The 18,151-nt window shown below is 34.5% G+C and overlaps 1 long non-coding RNA gene across 1 annotated transcript; it reads right to left on the reverse strand.

Moving 5' to 3' along the window:
- Positions 1-4,349: 4,349 nt before the first annotated feature.
- LOC116423221 lies at positions 4,350-17,424 on the reverse strand. The gene is made up of 3 exons (XR_004233730.1): positions 17,209-17,424; positions 4,848-4,955; positions 4,350-4,478 (listed from the first exon to the last, which is right to left on the reverse strand). It is a non-coding gene; the product is annotated as an uncharacterized LOC116423221 (long non-coding RNA).
- Between the last annotated feature and the right edge of the window lie 727 nt (positions 17,425-18,151).

The raw sequence follows: 18,151 nt of genomic DNA on the forward strand, positions 1-18,151 counted from the left end.
TCTGGAATCAGGAAGACCTGAATTCAAAACTAACCTCAGACACTTAACTGGTTGTATGATTCTGGGTAAATCATTAAACCCTGAGTTTCCTCATCTGGAAAATGAGCTGGAGAAGGAAATGGCAGACTATTCCAGTATCTTTGCCAAGAAAACCTCCAATGAGACTACAAAGAGTCTGATACAAGACCACCCAACTTTTATTAGTAGTGTATGTAAAGAATAAATTGCATGTCTCCACTCTAGGCTGGTGGCTCTTGATAGCAATGCCAGATCCTTCCTCTTAAACAAGTATGGAGGTCCCAGACTTCAGCTTAGAGAATCTGAGAGGATTTCAGATCTTCCCAGATGGAAACGGAGAACCAGATGAAGATCTCTTCCTTCTATGAGTTCTTAGCCCTAGATGTTGTATTTAAAGCAAACTTTGCAGTCTTCATCTCTTTTTATGGCCAACTTTGATTCAAAACAAAACAAAACAAAAAACTCAAAACTGAACAGAAACAAAACTTGCTTTTTATCAAGTTTGAATTAAGAAATAATATTATGTATAATATAATAATATTATGTATAATATAATTATATTTTTATATATACATTTCACATGTATATTTTTATTTTTTTTTCTATTTTAATATTTATATTTATTTTTTAAAATTTCCATATATTATTTATTTACCCCAATATCATGTCTATTTATTTATATTTATTATTTAAATTTAAATATTTATCATTTTGATATTATTGCATTTTTATTTATATTATTGTTATATGCCATTATATTACATATAAATATATTATTACATATTAATATTTTATATTATACATAAATTATAAAAATATAATAATAATAATAATAAAGTACCATTGGGCATGAAATTGTACTCATAGCATTTGCTGTAATTTTGCTTACATGATCTGTGGAACAACTCTGGTAGGCTGGTTCTGACCATAATTAAAAGGATTTTGGAGAATGTCTGCAGGCAGGATCTCAGACTTCAAGACTTAAGAGGACCTCAATAAACAAAAAAGGGGAAGATATAGAGAACTCCCAAGAAGCTAGAAACTTCTGTAACTGGAATGTTCCCCTCCTCCTAAGATTAATCAAAAGTGCATTTAAGCATGAGAAAACATAAGGTTCTAGCACAATTACTGAGGCATTGTGAACTTTAAATAAGATTGAGTCCCTAGAAACTAACAACATGCTTCAGAGAGTTAGGGTTGGTTACAGAACTGTGTTTTTCATATTAACATATTGTTTTAAAATATATAAGCAAAATAATTTCTCTCATTAAACTGCTCTGTTGAATTATCAACAACCCCATCTCCTTATTTTTAGCCACCACTAGCCCATTTGTCTTGTACTGGCCACCACAGTTGTTCAATGGCAAAAACACTGGTTTTGGAATCAGTGAAGTGTTCTTATGTAGTCACCTTGTTGACGTGTGGGAATAAGGGGGAAGAGATTCCCTCTTCTTGGAGACACAAGTCCAAATGCGAAAGAATTTGCCTTCCTTCCTTTAAGTACTAGCTAAATTCTCATCTTCTACAAGAAAAGTTTCCCCTCTCCTTTGTCTCTAGCTTATCCTTTTGTACATACTTTTCATATTGTGTTTTCTTTCAAACCATGAGCCTCTGGAGGGCAACAACTTTTGTCTCTTATTGTATCTCTAGTGCTTATCGTGATGTCTGGCACACAGTAGTCACTTAATAAGTTCTTGTTGATTTGATTGAAGGTGCCAACTTGCATTTTTGGAGGCTTTTCCCCATCTGAAAGTCTCACAAATATAATGTCAATTCTAATTACCTTATGTCTGTTTGAGAGACATGTAACTTATGGGCATCCATACCACTCTTTGATTTCCTTTCTGTAGAGATAAGCAAATAGCTTAATTCTTTGAGACTCAAGGAAAATATTTCTTAGCTTTTCATTCATGGAATTATTTTATTGTATTATGGAATGTTAGAACTGGAAAAGACCCTGAGGATCATCTAATCCAGTCCTTTCATTTTAAGAGGAGGAAATGGTGTCCTGAGTAGAAGAAAGAGAATTTGACCAAGGTCACACAGATAATAATGACAGTCTAAGTTAAAACACCAATCTAAACTTTTTTGATTCCAAATACACTCACTGCTTTGGCTCCAAACCCAGATCCCTTTGTGATCTGGGCCTAATAGACTTTTTCCAGATGATCTCCCACTACAATAATAGATAAGACAATATTCTTCCTTCAGTTAGTATGTCCTCAGCTGTTCTCTCTGACTTCAATGCCCTCTTTCCCAATCTAATCTCTACTGTTGAAATCTTCCTTGGCCTAGCTCTAATACCACATCTTCCAGGAAGGTTTCCCCAGTTGCCTCACTCAGAAGTGATCTCTCTCTCTTCCGAATCCTTAAAAGCACTGTATGTATCTTTCCCATATGTTTAACACATTCTGTCTTATAGTAATTATTTGTGTGTCTGTATTATGACCCATATGCCTATATTATGGCCATAAACTCCTTGAGAATAGTGTGGTTTGGGCAAAAGAATATGGATTGGGTATCAGAGACCCTTTGCTATAATTCCATTTCTCTTCCTTATTTTCTATGTGATCTTCCTTTATATCTAACACCTCTGGTCACTTTTTTTCCCCCTGAATGTTCTCTCCTTAATTTTTATGACCTAACTCTTTTAGTTTTTCTGCCTATCTGACCATTCCTCAGGCTCCTTTACTGGGCTATGTGTCCCAAGACTGTTCTAGACCCTCAAATTTCTTTTTAGAGGCCATAAAATCCTCCCCTCCTCCCCCATTTTACAGATGAGGAAAATGACTGAGAGAGATTAAGTGATTTTCTCAGAATTATGTAGCCAATAGTATCTAAAATAGGATTTGAATGCAGGCTTTCTTGATTTCAGTGTTCTTTCCACTGAGTTACTTTGTTTCATTTTTCTTCTAAGTTCCAGTCTCTAATTGTCAACTGCTTCCTGTACATTTTAAACAGGATGTCCTGCAATTAAAATGTCCAAAATAGAAATAATTATCTTTTCCTTGACCCTAAACTCACCTCTCTTTTGAACTTCCCTACCACTGAGGTATTTCAAATACCTCCTATAGCCATTAACCAAACCCAAAGACCCTGGCACTATAATCTGACCTGATGTAACCTAAGGTATCCTGGACTTTCAACAGTTACACCCTTTGGATTTCCAGAATTTGCCAATGGCTTTGCAGTTGACTTTCTGTTATGTATGCATCTCTTGTAATATTCTTGTTTGGCTTTCTGGAAGTCTCTGAGCAGCCTTCATTTCAGTAGAGTAATCACTATGAGAATAGCCAGGTGTTAAAGTCCAATTCTTTATTTTCTCCTTCACAATCTTGTCTCCTTTCCTGGGGCCTGGGTTAGCTTTTTTGGAGGCCTTCTGGAGTCTTGGTTTCAGTGGAGAAGCTAAGGAGGAGAGCCCTGCCACCAAGGTGGTGTGAGATGGGATGAATAAATCTGGCTCTCCTTGGCTCTGAGAACTTGAGCTCCCACCTCCAGTCCTCTTGTCTTCTCTGGCTCTGACTCTGGCTGAGTTTGTCCCCGCTTATATGCTCTTTTATAATTACATCATCGTAGGTGTGAATCTTATAGAACTATATTAAGTACTAAGAACATGTACTGAACTAGAGAATCACCATGCTAAACTAGATAACCACTGTATTTATCAATTCCACTGAGATAGAACCTTATAAGAATGCTTGTTTCAAGTTCAGAGTTCTGGCCCATAACGATCTCTTTTTGACTTCACTCATATTTCCACCTCATTAGAATGTGATTTTGTTTTAGATATTTGTATCTGCAGCACTTAGTATATTGCTTGGCACATAGTAAGCACTTAAGTATTTTCTTTTAGTAATTTAAAATGCTCCCTCAAATAATAATTTGAGACTGAATTTTATTTATATTTATTTTTTAAATTCTTTTTATGTCATTAAAGCTTTTTATTTTCAAAACATATGTGTGGATATTTCTTCAATATTAACCCTTGCAAAACCTTGTGCTCCAATTTTCCCTCCTCTTCCCCATCCCCTCCTCTAAAGAGCAAGTAGTCCAATATATGTTAAACATATATGCATACATATTTACACAATTATTTTTCTGAACAAGAAATATAAAATCAAATCAGAAAAAAAAGAAAAAATAAAATGCAAACAAACAACAACAAAAAGAGTGAAAATGCTCTGTTGTGAAGCACACTCAATTCCTACAGTCCCCTCTCTGGATGTAGATGACTCTCTTCATCATAAGACTGTCTTCATCATCTTTTTGAACTGGTCTGAATCATAAGATTGAATTTTAAAGCCAATTTGAAATGACTTTATTATCTCTTGGTTTAGATTCCCTGTAGCTAGGAATTACCAACTCTCTGGAGATAACCAAAGCTGTGGGTCTCTGCCATTACCAGGTGATGTGAGAATTGACTATTGTGTGAATTTCTCTCTGTTTCTGGAGTTAGAATTCTGGAAGGAAAAGAAAGAAGTTAATTTTCTGATAAACTACTTGTCTTGTTTTATGAAAGAAAGGAAAAAAGCCCAAAGCAGAGAAAACAAGAGGCAACTCTCCACAGCTTAGAATCACCTCAGTCAAGTCAACTTGTACAATTTCTTGATTACAAAAGAGTTATGAGAGTTAGGGGAGGGCTGCAATGAAAAAATCATTTATTAAGAACTTACTACATGCCATGTATTGTGCTATGCATTTTATAACTGTAATTTCATTTGATAAGGAAGAGGATTCCTTTCTTGACTTCAAAATTCCAGGCTTAATCATTCATCGATTGTAGCATCATCCAGCTTTTTCTCTTCTAGAAATACCTACTATTATCCTACCTTGAACTCTCCTGCTACAAATTCTGTGATTTTCTTTTGCTCCAAGTCTCAGCAAGTTGGTGCCTAGGTGACAAGGTCCGTTGAAGGAGTGATAGTTGGCTCAAAAGCCTGTGGAACAAGAAGGAAGGGAATACCATAAACCAGAGATGATGTCCACCTTTTTTTGGAGTCACTAAGAAAGTAAAACTGATCTTGAGGCCTGTTATGGTCATCGTGGCTTTCTTTCTTTCTTTTTTCTTAAAGGCAGGGAGAAATGGACTTTAGCTGCCAGATAGGACAGAATCTTTGGGTAGAATTATAGAATGTCAGAACCAAATAGAATCATAGATTGCTGTCAGGTGTGGTCTGAAGACCCTGATTAGGATCTCAGCTCTTTCTATTGGAATAACCTGGACAAGTTGTTTTCCCTCTCTGAGTGTAATAAGAATTTGATATCTGAGACAAAGACACCTTTGTGGGAAAATCTAGGAATTGGAGTCAAGAGAATGGAAAACTGGAGCTTGTGTGGAATTCTGGGAGCAGCCATTAGCTACATGACTGGAACTGTAGCTATCTAAAATGACTGAACTCAGAAATAGTGATGGTGACATTCACATCTGAAGATAAAAATGACTCACAACATATGGTGAGGAGTAAGGTTCCTTTTCTCCCTGCCTTCCCTCTCTATTCCCCTCCCCCCTCACATGACTATATGTGCCTGAGAAAGGGTTTTAGGTCTTTGATCTTTTCACTAATTCTTTTCTGGTCCAGGGTCAAAGAACACAGTACAGAAGGGTGAGCTATAGGAATCTTCACTATTCAGGAATCCACACTATTCTAGCAAAAATGCATCGAGGAGTACTGTCTGGGTACAACTAGGTCAGCAGAAGCCTACATTGCCAATTTTGAATTTAAACTCAGTGAAACTAATAATATGCAGGAACTAAGTTAAACTGTAAGCCCAATTCCCTGTCTTCTCTTCTACTCCTGCAGAGACTGAGGAAGTATAAGGGGAAATCATTCTGCAAGAGGAGAAATATTATGTATTATGTAAATGTTATCATTAAAGTAAAGTAAACATCCCTCTTTTAAAATGCAATTCAATGTTAAGTAATTAAATGGAAGTGGGAGCTAGTCATTGGACCCCTCAAAAACAGCAGGGACACAACACAGCTAATGGGAACTTGAACCAATGAGGGGAAAAAAAGAAGCATCCCCTAACCTTTTAATAGGTTAAAAGAGAACAAGGTGGGAAAAAATCCACAGATTACCTACAAAAAAAAGAAAAAAAAAGCCTATGGTACAAACTTCAAGATCCGCTGTAGTTAAATTTAACAATCCCAATGACAAATAACAAATTTTGCAAGTGACCAGGAGAAAGATCTTCAGATATAAAGGAAAGAAAACTGTACCCACCAGTAACCCAAGAAGGGAGCAAAGTAATGCATTCTGAAAAGCAAAAGTGCTCAAGATGTAATCCAAAATGATTAGCCCTATAAACCTGAACTTAATCATCAATGAAAAGAGATGAAAGTTCAATAAAAGAGACATTTGAAATTTTCCTTCAAAGAAAACTAGAACTGAATGGATTATCTGTTCACCTCAAATGCAACCACCTCAAATAACAGAAATATAGGTAAATCAAAGTTTTGTTTTCTCTTACAGAATGCTTGGGTACCTAAAAGGAGAGGGATGGAGAAAGAAGATAAAAGGGGAATTCATAATGTGACTTAATCATGTCAGTGATTAATGATGAAGGAAAAATTCCTATAGTCTTTCAGGAAGAAGAGAGCCTACAGGAGAATGAGTGATGTGAGAAAGGATGGAATTGAAACAGGGCAAAAGAAATGGAGAAATGTAAGTTCAGTGGAGGGACATAGTGACACACTGAAAATCATTCCTATGAAGAGAGAAAAATACTTTATAATGGGCGATGTGAACATTGCAATGGATATAATCTTTAGGAATTGGGTGCTTGGAGAGTGTGTGCCTCTAAGAAGAGCATCCTAACTCAAGAGAAGGGGAATCAGAGCCCCTGGGGGCAACTGACACCAGTAGAGTATATGTATATGGGATATAGACCTAGAGAGATTCTATGGCAAATGGGGGGAAAAATAATAATGAGAGGGCAAGGGACAGTAATGAACTTCCCATTTAGGGACATAGGAAACTTTCTACTGTGTAATTCTTGTATTCTCTCTATCTCCTATAAGAATTGTTGTTTCTGTTCTTATTTCTAAAGCCAACATTTCTAGTACAATATTGATGATAATAGTGATAATGGGCATCCTTATTTCTCCATTGATCTTATTGGGAATGTGTCTAGCTTTTCCCCATTACAAATAATGCTTGCTAATGGTTTTCTATAGATACTGCTTATCATTTTAAAGAAAACTCCATTTATTCCTATTCTTTCTAGTGTTTTTAATAGGAATGGTGCTATTTGTCAAAAACAGTAGAAATCAAAATATGCTACATAAACAGAGACAAAGGAAATTACGTTATAGACCAAAAAGAAATCAATATCAATATTAAACTTGTATGTTCCAAATGCTTTTGTTTCCAAATAGATAGAGATTTGGATAGAGCATTTGGAATTTTGGAGTCAGAAGAACCAGAGTTCAGATTTTACCTCAGGCATTTGACACTTATCTGTGTGACTATGGGCAAGTCACTTTACCCCAATTGGCTTGCAAACAAGAAGAAAGAAGAAAGAAGAAAGAAAAAGAAGAAGAAGAAAAACAACAAGAAGGAGAACAAGAACAAGAAGGATAGGAAGAAGAAAGAAAGAGAAAGAAAGAAAGAAAGAGGGAGGAAGGAAGGAAGAAAGGAAGGAAGGAAGGAAAGAAGGAAGGATGGATGGATGGAAGAAAATAAACTTTCATCTTATGGACAGTATGGGGTCTGACAGGCAAATAGAAGATTGAAGGACTTCCTACTGTCAAGGGATACTAAGCACAGCTATCTTGACCAGACATATCCTAGGCTGGGCTGCTGCCACTGGGAAGAAAGAGCTAATACACCTGGTGAATACAGTAGCAGAGGGGCAGAGACTTGTTGACCGGGGACATCAGCAGGAGATCAGAGCTTCTGGTCTAGTTCTAGGTGAGAGAGAACAATAGTCTGCAGCCACTAGATGGACATAAAATCATTTGCTGTACAGCATGACTAGCCATATAGCTTAGGAGTGTTGTGTAGAGCCTGAGGTTGGGTCCTGAAATATACCTCAGAAAATAACAATAAAAAGGATGTGAGGCTAAAGCAAAAAAACAAACAACAACAACAAAAAAACTAAAACTAAACTAAAAATGAGGAAGAAAAGGAGAAAGTACCTAATAATAGATAGCTATTATGGGGATAGAGAAGATCTGGGTTCATATTTAGAGGAAGAAAATGGAGCTAAAAAGCTACTAATTTTTCAATGAAAAGTGTCAAATGGTCGCAAGCACAAAAAGAGTTCTTGGAAGGACTTAAAAAGTACTTTAAAAATCAAATAAGAAAGATCCAAGGAAAAATTGGGGAAAAAAAATAAGCAATCCAAGAAAAATATGAAAAAAAAAAGTTAACCAATTTGACATAGAAAACCAGAAACTTTAGGAAGAAAATAATCCTTGGAAACTAGAATTGGGCAAAGGGAATCTAATGGCATTCTAAGACACTAAGAAATAATAAAGCAAAATCAAAAGAATGAAAAAATAGAAGGTGAAACATCTCATCAGAAAAATAACTGATCTAGAAAACAGATTGAGGAGAAACAATATAAGGATAGTTTGACTACCTGAAAATTACAATTTAAAAAAAGAATCTTGATACAATATTACATTAGATTATCAAGGGAAATTGCCCTGGAGTTCTAGGACAAGAAGGCAAAGTAGAAATAGGAAAATCTACCAATCACCGGCTGAAAGAGGTCCCAGGAAGAGGAATATTGTAACCAAGTTTCAAAGCTCCCAGATTAAGGAGAAAATATTGGAAGCAACAAGAAAAAAGAAGTTTAAATATAGTGGAGCTACAATATGAATTACACAAGGACTAGCAGCTACTATGTTAAACAACCAAAGGTCTTCAAATATTATATTTCATATGCTGGGATTATGACCAAGAGTAATTTACCCAGCATAATCCTGAATGGAAAAAATAAAGATATATAAAATAAGCATTAAAGACAAACTAACAGGAACTCAATAAGGTCAAATCATTTACTTCTTATATATGAACATATTGTCAGTTCTTTTATGATTATCATTTTTATTTGGGTAGTTTGAAAGAAAGGTTTGAGCTGACTTGAGTAGGATGGGATGATTCTTTAAAAAATCTGTGTAGAGAGAAATAAAAAGGAACAATTAAATCATACAAATGAAGCAAAAAATGAAAAATTGATATAGAAAATGCAAGTGGGAGAGAACAGGTAGTGCTGAAACCTTATTCTCATCCAGAATGGATTAAAAAAGGGAACAACATATGCACATACATATGTATGTATATACATATGTGAATAAAAGTCTTCTAAATTTTGAAAGAAATAAGAGGGCAAGGGGGTAGGTGGAGGGAAAAAATAGGGGAGAAATTCTTGATGGGATGGGTAGGTTAAGGAATAGGAGGACAAGGAAGGGGGAACAAGTAAAGAGAAGAGTTAGAAATAGCATGAGAAGGATAGTGAGGGAAAATAGGAACTAGGAAAATAAACAATAAGTAATTATGTGAATGGGATGATTTACCCATAAAGTGGAAACTGAAGGCAGATTAAAAATTTGAATTCAACAATATGTTGCTTTCAGGAAATGCTATAAAAAATGAGAGATACACACAAACATAAAATAAAAGTTAGGAGGATGTAAAAAACCCCAGTATATTAACCATCATCTCAGACAAAACTAAAGCTAAAAAAAATCAAAAGAGAAAAATAGGGGAACGATATCATGTGTAAGCCATATTTTTCAATATTATTTTAGGCCCCTTAAAATATAGTTATGAAATATCTGAGAGTATAACTTCTAAAGCAGACGTAGGAATATAAGAACATACATAGGGGAGGATTCTGAAGATATCAGAGTAGGTCAGTAAATTCCAAGCTTTCCAGATTTCCTCCACAAACAAAATAAATTGCCCAGAAGGATGAATAAAAGCTAGTGAAAAACAAATAAAACTTGGGGTAGAACAGGGACCCTCTCCTGGGACAACACAAGAAGACTAGAAGAAAGACCCGAGGACTGTGCTTTAACCAAACACTTCCAGCTAGCTCAGAAGAAACACCAGCAGGGAATAAAACAAGAACTTTCACCCCTAGACAGCTAGGGGAGTTGGGGTCTGAGTCCAGGAAGACTGAGGGAACCTCTCCTGATAAAGAATGCCAGTACCAGCTATGATCCAGAGATGTGACCCTGGGTGAGAAGGCACACACCAGATGAGTGGAGAAGCAGTGAGGCAGGAACCTAGGAGGATGGAACTTTTGGTTTGAGGTTTTTTGGTGTGAAGGGAGACCTGAAATGAAGTCAGAGACACCATCTCCATCCTCCCTGCCCCCTCAATCCTCCCTACTCCAGGATTAGAGGTGGTTACACTAATAAGTTCCCTTTATTAAAAAAAAAAAAAAGTAGTTAAAAAAGAAAGAACCCAATGATAAAAACTTACCATGGGAATAGGAAAAACCAGAGTCCATCTTTACAAGAGGACACTGAAGTCTCTTCTACCTCAAAGAGTAATTTTTTTTTAATTAAAGCTTTTCATTTTCAAAACATATACATGGATAATTTTTAGTACTGATCCTTGCAAAGCCTTGTGTTCCAAATTTTCTCTTTCCTTTATCCCCAGATGGCAAGTAATTCCAATATATGTTACACATGTGCAATTCTATACATATTTCCACAATTATCATACTGCGCAAGAAAAATCAAATCAAAAAGGAAAAACATGAGAAAAAAAATGCAAGCAAACAACAACAAAAAGAATGAAAATACTATTTTGTCATCCACACTCAGTTATCATAGTTCTCTCTTATAGATGGCTCTCTTCATTATAAGACCATTGGGAAAGGCCTGAATATTCTCATTGTTGAAAAGAGCCATCTCCATCAGAATTGATCATTGTATAATCTTGCTGTTGCCATGTGTAGTGATCTGATTCTGCTCATTTCACTTAGCATCAGTTCATGTAAGTCTCTCCAAGCCTCTCTGAAATCATCCTGCTGGTCATTTCTTATAGAACAATAATATTCCATAACATTCATATACCATAACAATCAGCCATTTAGTTTGGGATGGGCATCCACTCAGTTTCCAGTTTCCTGCCACTACAAAAAAGGCTGCCACAAATATTTTTGCACATTTGGGTTCATTTCCCTCCTTTATGATCCTAAAAAGTAATGTTAAATGTTTACCTGCCCAGACAAAAATTTGTAGAAAAATGCAAACAAGACTTTAAAAATCAAATAAGAGAGATTGAGAAAAAAAAAAAAACTTACAAATTTAAATAAGAATCATCAAAAAAACAAAAAACAAACCAAAAAACAAGATTATGAAAGGAAAGCCTACCAACTAGGAAAGGGGATCTGGAGTCTTAAAGAAGAAAATAATTCTTTGAAAATTAGAATTGGCAAGGAGAAGTCAGTGAAGAGACCAAGAAATAACAAAACAAATATAAAGAATGAAAAAAATAGAAGAGAATGTGAAATATAAGAAAAACAACAGATCTGAAGAACAGATCAAGAAAAGAAAACACAAGAATAATTGAACTAACTGAAAGCTGTGACCAAAAACCTAAATAAATCCTTGACACACTAATACAAGAAATAAGCAAAGAAAATAGTCCTAAAATGATTGAAAAAATGAAGAAAATAGAAATAGGAAAAACCCCACCAATTACTACCTCAAAGATATCATACAAGGAAAACATATAGGAACATTGTTGCTAAATTTTGAAACCCCCAAAACAAAGACAACATTTTACAAGAAACAAACACAAAAAAGCTCAATTCAATTATGTTGGAGCGACACTTAGAATTGTATCTTTATCAGCAGCTACAAAAAGAGATGATAGACCCTGGAATATCAACACTCAAAATAAATAGGCCTGCGGCCAGAAATATTATATCTTGCAAGACGTTCAGGGAATTCTCAGATTTTTAGGACTTTGTCTCAAACAAGTCTGAAATTGTGTAGGGTATATAGATTTATGGGAAAGGGATAAAGAGGGAGCAAAAGGATTTAGGAGGGAGAAGATATGGAAGGGGCCCTAAGAGAGAGGAAGTAAAGTAATAGCAAGGCAGATAAAGAAGTACAACTAAAACAGAAAAGTTAATAGGGATAGGACATAAGAGATATACATAAACACAATAATAATGATCAGGAGTAGAATTTATTGGAAAAAAAATGTAGTTGATCTCAGACAAAATCAGACTTTCTTATTCAATAAAGAAAAAACTACATTATATGTCATTTAGAGTAAAATTATTTTACATGCATGTCTATGTATTTATATATGTATATATGTAGGTATATGCATGTGTATATATAGATACACACATGTGTATATGTATGTATGTAGATATATATACACACATATAGATAAATATTTTTAATAGTAGCCTGCTTTGGGGAGTGAGAGAGATAAAGGGGATAAAAAGAATAGAGTAAAAAGTACACAGTAGAGAACAAAAGAGAACCTTCAAGGAGACAAAGAAAAGATATACAGTCATGAGTGTATTATCTTCTATTATTATATATGCTTTCTTGAAATGGAAATGTGTTACCTATTTTGAATCTTCAAGGTATTTCTGCTGGGCACAGACAATGGTTTCTCCCCTCCTCCCCCCTTTTCTGTATTTTTTTTCTATTTTGTTTTTTCTTAGTTTGTATTTAAATTTTAAATAAATAAATTTTTAAAAAGAACAAACATAAAACACTTTTTTATGAGATCTAAATAATTGAAGTAATATTTATTGTTTATGAGTAAGCAGGTGAAGCCAGTATAAGAAAAGATGATAATTTTGCCTAATTTATTTATGTAATGCCATCCTGATTAAATTACTAAAAATGATATTACTGATTTAGAAAAGTTCACTTAAAAAAACAAAAGGTCAGGAACTTCAAATAAATTGGGGAAAAAAGATGTAAAGAAAACAAATTCAGTTGTGTCAGACCTTAAACCATATTATAAGCATTGTTCAAGTATAAAATGGATAATTTTGATTATTTTAAATTAAAAGTTTCTTGTATAAATAAAACCAAGAATAGAAGGAATACAGAAAGGGGGAAAAACTTTCATAAGTCAATCTCTGAAATGGAATATGATTGGGCTGGAATATTGGTATGGTGCAGGAAATGATGAACTGGTTGATTTAGAAAAACATGGAAAGACTGGGACTTCTGAAGGAAGATGCTATTCACCTTCAGAGAAGACAAATAAATGAAAATAAACATAGTAAGTACAGTCTTACATATAAGTGTATGTTTACAGTTACCTATACATGTGCATATATACATAACTATACATATACATACACACATACAATACACACATATATGTTTAATTCTAGTCTTCTTGGGTGAGGTAGGGAAGGGGAAAATAAAGTAAAACAGCAAACAATAAAAGAAAACCTACAATGAAGCAAAGAAAAACTGGACAGCTCTGAAAAAAATGTGTAGTATTTATTTTATAGGTTTTCTTGAAATAGAAATTTATTGTTTTATTTTGAATCCTTATGTTTTGCTGTGTACATGGCAATAATCTTTTTCTTATTTGCATTTAAGTTTAAAATTAATTTAAAAAGTTATGAAACAGAGAGAGGCAGAGAAAGAGAGAGAGAGGGAGGAGAGAGAGAGAGACAGAGACAGACAGAGACAGAGACAGAGACAGAGACAGAGAGAAGAGAGAGAGAATTAACTGCTTGGTAAGTGGCACAAAAATACTGAAGAAAAACTAAAAGGAATGAAAAAAAAAAAAAAAAAGAAATATCTAATAGGAAAAACAAGTGACCTAGAAAAGAAATCAAAGAGAGATCATTTAAGAATTATGGACTACCTGAAAGCTATAACCAAAGAAAGAGCCTAGGACATCATATTTCAAGAAATTATAAAGGCAAAGTGATCCAATATTTTACATCCAAAGGATAAAATATTGTTTGGCCTTTGTTCTTGAGAGAACAATGACATACAAGTGCATTGGATTCTTTAGACATAATACACACTTTTAAGATGCAACTTGTTTTACAATTGCCCATATCTCTATACACTAATTTTTCTTGTTTTTACTTCTTTCTTAAAGGGAGAAAGCAAAACAAACCTTAAGATTCAAAATACAGGTAATATCTAAATAACTTTGGACCAAATTTCATAAAATTTATACCACATTATACAACATACAAAATTTATATCCAGCAAGGCTACCAAAATGTTAAAGCACAGCTCATACAATTTTTTTTTTTAACTCCAAATCAAATACAGATTTAAACTTCTAGTAATAATGCTTAAATATTAACGCACAGATATTTCAAAATCTCATACCAGAATAAAAAAGTTTATAATTTTAGCACACATTAGATAATAAATAATTATCTCATGCAATTTCAGAATCAGAATTCCAATTTAAACATACATACAGCCCCCAAATTTAGGATAGCAAAAAGCTGCTCTTTCAAGTCCATCTACAGGGCTTTAAGAAATTGGCAGACTAGGATCCTGAGGGAGAGAATCGGAGAAATTTGGACCTACATGTACAGCTGCAGATCTGTGGCCCTGAGACTAGCATACCCTCCATGGCAGAAATGCCAGGGGTCATGTTGAAGATGTTGGAGCACCAGCACAAACCCTAGAAGTATCCAGACTAGCCAAGAACACCAGCCTAGCTAGAACAGATTCCACAAGCCTCTTCAAGAGAGAGAAGTATGGAAAATCCCAGAGAGGGCATTGTGTTTGTTGTTGCTGTTTTTTTTGTTGTTGTTTTTTCTTTTGCAGTTTTTCTAAAAGCCCTCAGAAGGCTTTTAGTCATGAAAATTAGACCTACTTAAAAATATAATAGACTAACTCAAATTAGCTGAGTGTCAAGCAACTTAAAATTTAGTCTCAAAACCCCCAGAACCTGCTAAAATGTTTTAAAAGTTTTATAACTTTCAATTATTTCTGCAAACTCAAACTGGCCAGTTCTAGGTCCACAGAAATAAGTCAGTTTATTTTTTTCTTTTTTGATGTAACAGTTAAAAACTTTGCTATCTCAGAATTAGTCCTTCTTTTCTCTAGTTAAAAGCAATTTGCAGAAGTGCAATTAAGTACACAAGTGTTTAAAATCCCAAATAGCCAGATATTTTCCTGTGTAATTTGGCTGACTGAGAGAAATATAGAAGACAAAATGCAGGCTCTCCACCATTAATGTTATAATTTTAGCATAGCCAGCCCTAAATTATATCAGTTCTAATGATTAGGAGGGAAGAGTGGTGTTGCAATCAGGGGGACTGAGGCAGAACAATTAAGGGAAACTGAGGCAAGACAATTAGAAGGGAACTGTGGCACAGCATTCCTAAAGGGCTATCTTCCTAGGACACTAGATAAATTTTTAGAACCACCTACTTTAGATTGTTCCTTTCTCAAGGTTCACAGGATCTTGTCCTCTTTGATGGAGGATTCATGCAATGTTATCAAAGGAAAATGGGAGAACCCTTATGGACTCTAACCACCTAGAGTTTCCCAATATCAAAGGGAAATAGGAGCCAGATTCTAACCACTTAAATTCTCTTTATCTCAATCCCAGTCACCTGGGCAGTTTATGCCAACATTGACCCTTGCAAAGTCTTTTGTTGAAAAATTACCCATGCATATGTTTTATAAATAAAAAGCTTTAATAAAATAAATAAATAAATAAAGAAGCTTATTTGGAAGAATATACCATATGCACATAAATATCTTTAAAATTTGATGGAAATAAATGATTATATATATATCCCTTGCTTCAAAAATGTTTTTGAAAAAAATTCAAAGTACTTAAGTGTTTCTCAATAAGCTTATTTGGCACTATTGATCAGAGAACTGCAAATTAAGACAACTCTGAGATACCACTACACACCTTTCAGGTTGGCTAAGATGACAAGAAAAGATAATGAGGAATGTTGGAGGGGATGTGGGAAAACTGGGACACTGATACATTGTTGGTGGAACTGTGAATGAATCCAACTATTCTGGACAGCAATTTGGAACTGCGTTCAAAAAACTGTGCATACCCTTTGACCCAGCAGTGTTTCTACTGGGCTTATATCTCAAAGAGAACTTAAAGGAGGGAAAGGGACTCACATGTACAAAAATGTTTGTGGCAGCCCTTTTTGTAGTGGCTAGAAACTGGAAACTGAATGGATGCCCATCAACTGGAGAATGGCTGAATAAATTATGGTATATGAATGAATACAGAGAGGCTTGGAGAGAATTACATGAAGTGATGCTAAGTGAAATGAGCAGAACTTGGAGATCATTATATCTGGCAACAACATGATTATATGATGATCAACTCTGATGGATGTGGCTGTTTTCAACAATGAGATGATTCAAACCAGTTCCAATTGTTCAATAATGAAGAGAATCAGCTACATCCAGAGAGAGGACTGTGGGAACTTAGTGTGGACCACAACACAGCATTCTCACTCTGTTGTTTGCTTGCATTTTGTTTTCTTTCTCAGTTTTTTTTTCTTGATCTGATTTTTCTTGTGCAGCAAGATAACTGTATAAATATGTATACATATATTAGATTTAACATATATTTTGATATATTTAATATGTAGTGGATTATCTGCCATCTAGGGGAGGGGAAGAGAGGAAGGAGGGGATAATTTGGAACAAAAGACTTTGCAAGGGTCAATGTTGAAAAATTACCCATGCACATGTTTTGTAAATAAAAGGCTTTAATAAAATAAATAAATAAATAAAGAAGCTTATTTGGAAGAATATACCATATGCACATAAATATCTTTAAAATTTGATGAAAATAAATGATTATATATATACATCCCTTGCTTCAAAAATGTTTTTGAAAAAAATTCAAAGCATCTACCACAGTGCATTACAATAGTTATTTCAAATAAATGTTTGTTGAATTCATTCTGTTAATTACCTCAGAGTTTTTCTCAGCACTTAGGTTTTGTGAATCTATTATTCTAAGAAAGGGCTAAAAGGAATTTAAGCATCTATGGAATTTGAACCCATGTTTTCTCATCACTGAATCCAGCACATTTCTCATAGTATCAGAATGACTCCCCTAGATGAGATTCTAGATCATCTTCATTTAATGTCACGACTGGAGTGAGGGAAAAGGAAATCTTTCTTCTGGAGCACTTTCAGAAGAGGAAAATGAGTTGTTATCATCCTTACTTTCTAATCTCCTTTTCCTGTTCCCCACCCACACATACCTACTTGTTGAGTCAGGGAAGGTGGTGGATGCAAGTGATCTTCAGAGAACCTATAGAACTCAATGGAAAAAATCATAGGTCACTTCTTCCAGAAAAATCAAATTGCTTTGTAATATTGAGCTTTTGACTTTAATTCTTGGGAATCTTCTCTATGCTCTCTCTATAAGGAATGTGGAATTAGAGATCTAGAGAGACATGGCCAGATTCTTCAGAGACTTGCGCACCTGTAAGGAAGATTTAAAGATTTCTTTTACCCTTTGGGAAAGGGGGGAAATGGAGTTTATTCTGAAGGGGATGGATTAAGTAATGGTTTGATTTATATGTTGACTTATAGTTGTTAAGAACATGCCATGTTAATAGAAAGTTGTAGAGGGATAGTAAACAGTGTAAACACATACAATGAATAATCCAGAGACAACTTTGTAAAGTAGATGATGAAAATATTAAGTTTAATTTTACATATAAGTTAATTGAAGCTAAAAGAAATAAAGACTAAGATCACCACTACTACACTTAGAAACAGAGCCAGGATTTGAACCCAGGTTCTGGTGATTCCTAGTTCAGATCATTTTGTCCCACATTGTGTATCATCTACAAAGAAGAGATTATTAAAGCTAGGAGCGATATTGCCATGGATGAAAATGAAAAAGAGGTAAGTCATCAAAGTACTCTTAGGGAACTCCTAGACTCAGGATGCAAGAGTGAAACAATATAGACCATTGTTGCAGAAGTTAAGAAAAATGGTATTTGGGAGATGAAAGAACATCAATAGGAGTATACTACCTAGAGGCCAATTAGGAGAAAAAGTTTTAATTTGGCAATCAAGAAGTTATTGTTAAAGAATGATTGGGTGAAGCAGCAAATTATAGATACAATTAATAATTTCACTCAAGATAATGACAATGATGAGACATCATACCAAAATTTGTGGGATGCAGCCAAA

The sequence above is a fragment of the Sarcophilus harrisii genome, chromosome 4, assembly GCF_902635505.1.
Source record: "Sarcophilus harrisii chromosome 4, mSarHar1.11, whole genome shotgun sequence".
In the NCBI taxonomy this organism is placed as follows: domain Eukaryota; kingdom Metazoa; phylum Chordata; class Mammalia; order Dasyuromorphia; family Dasyuridae; genus Sarcophilus; species Sarcophilus harrisii.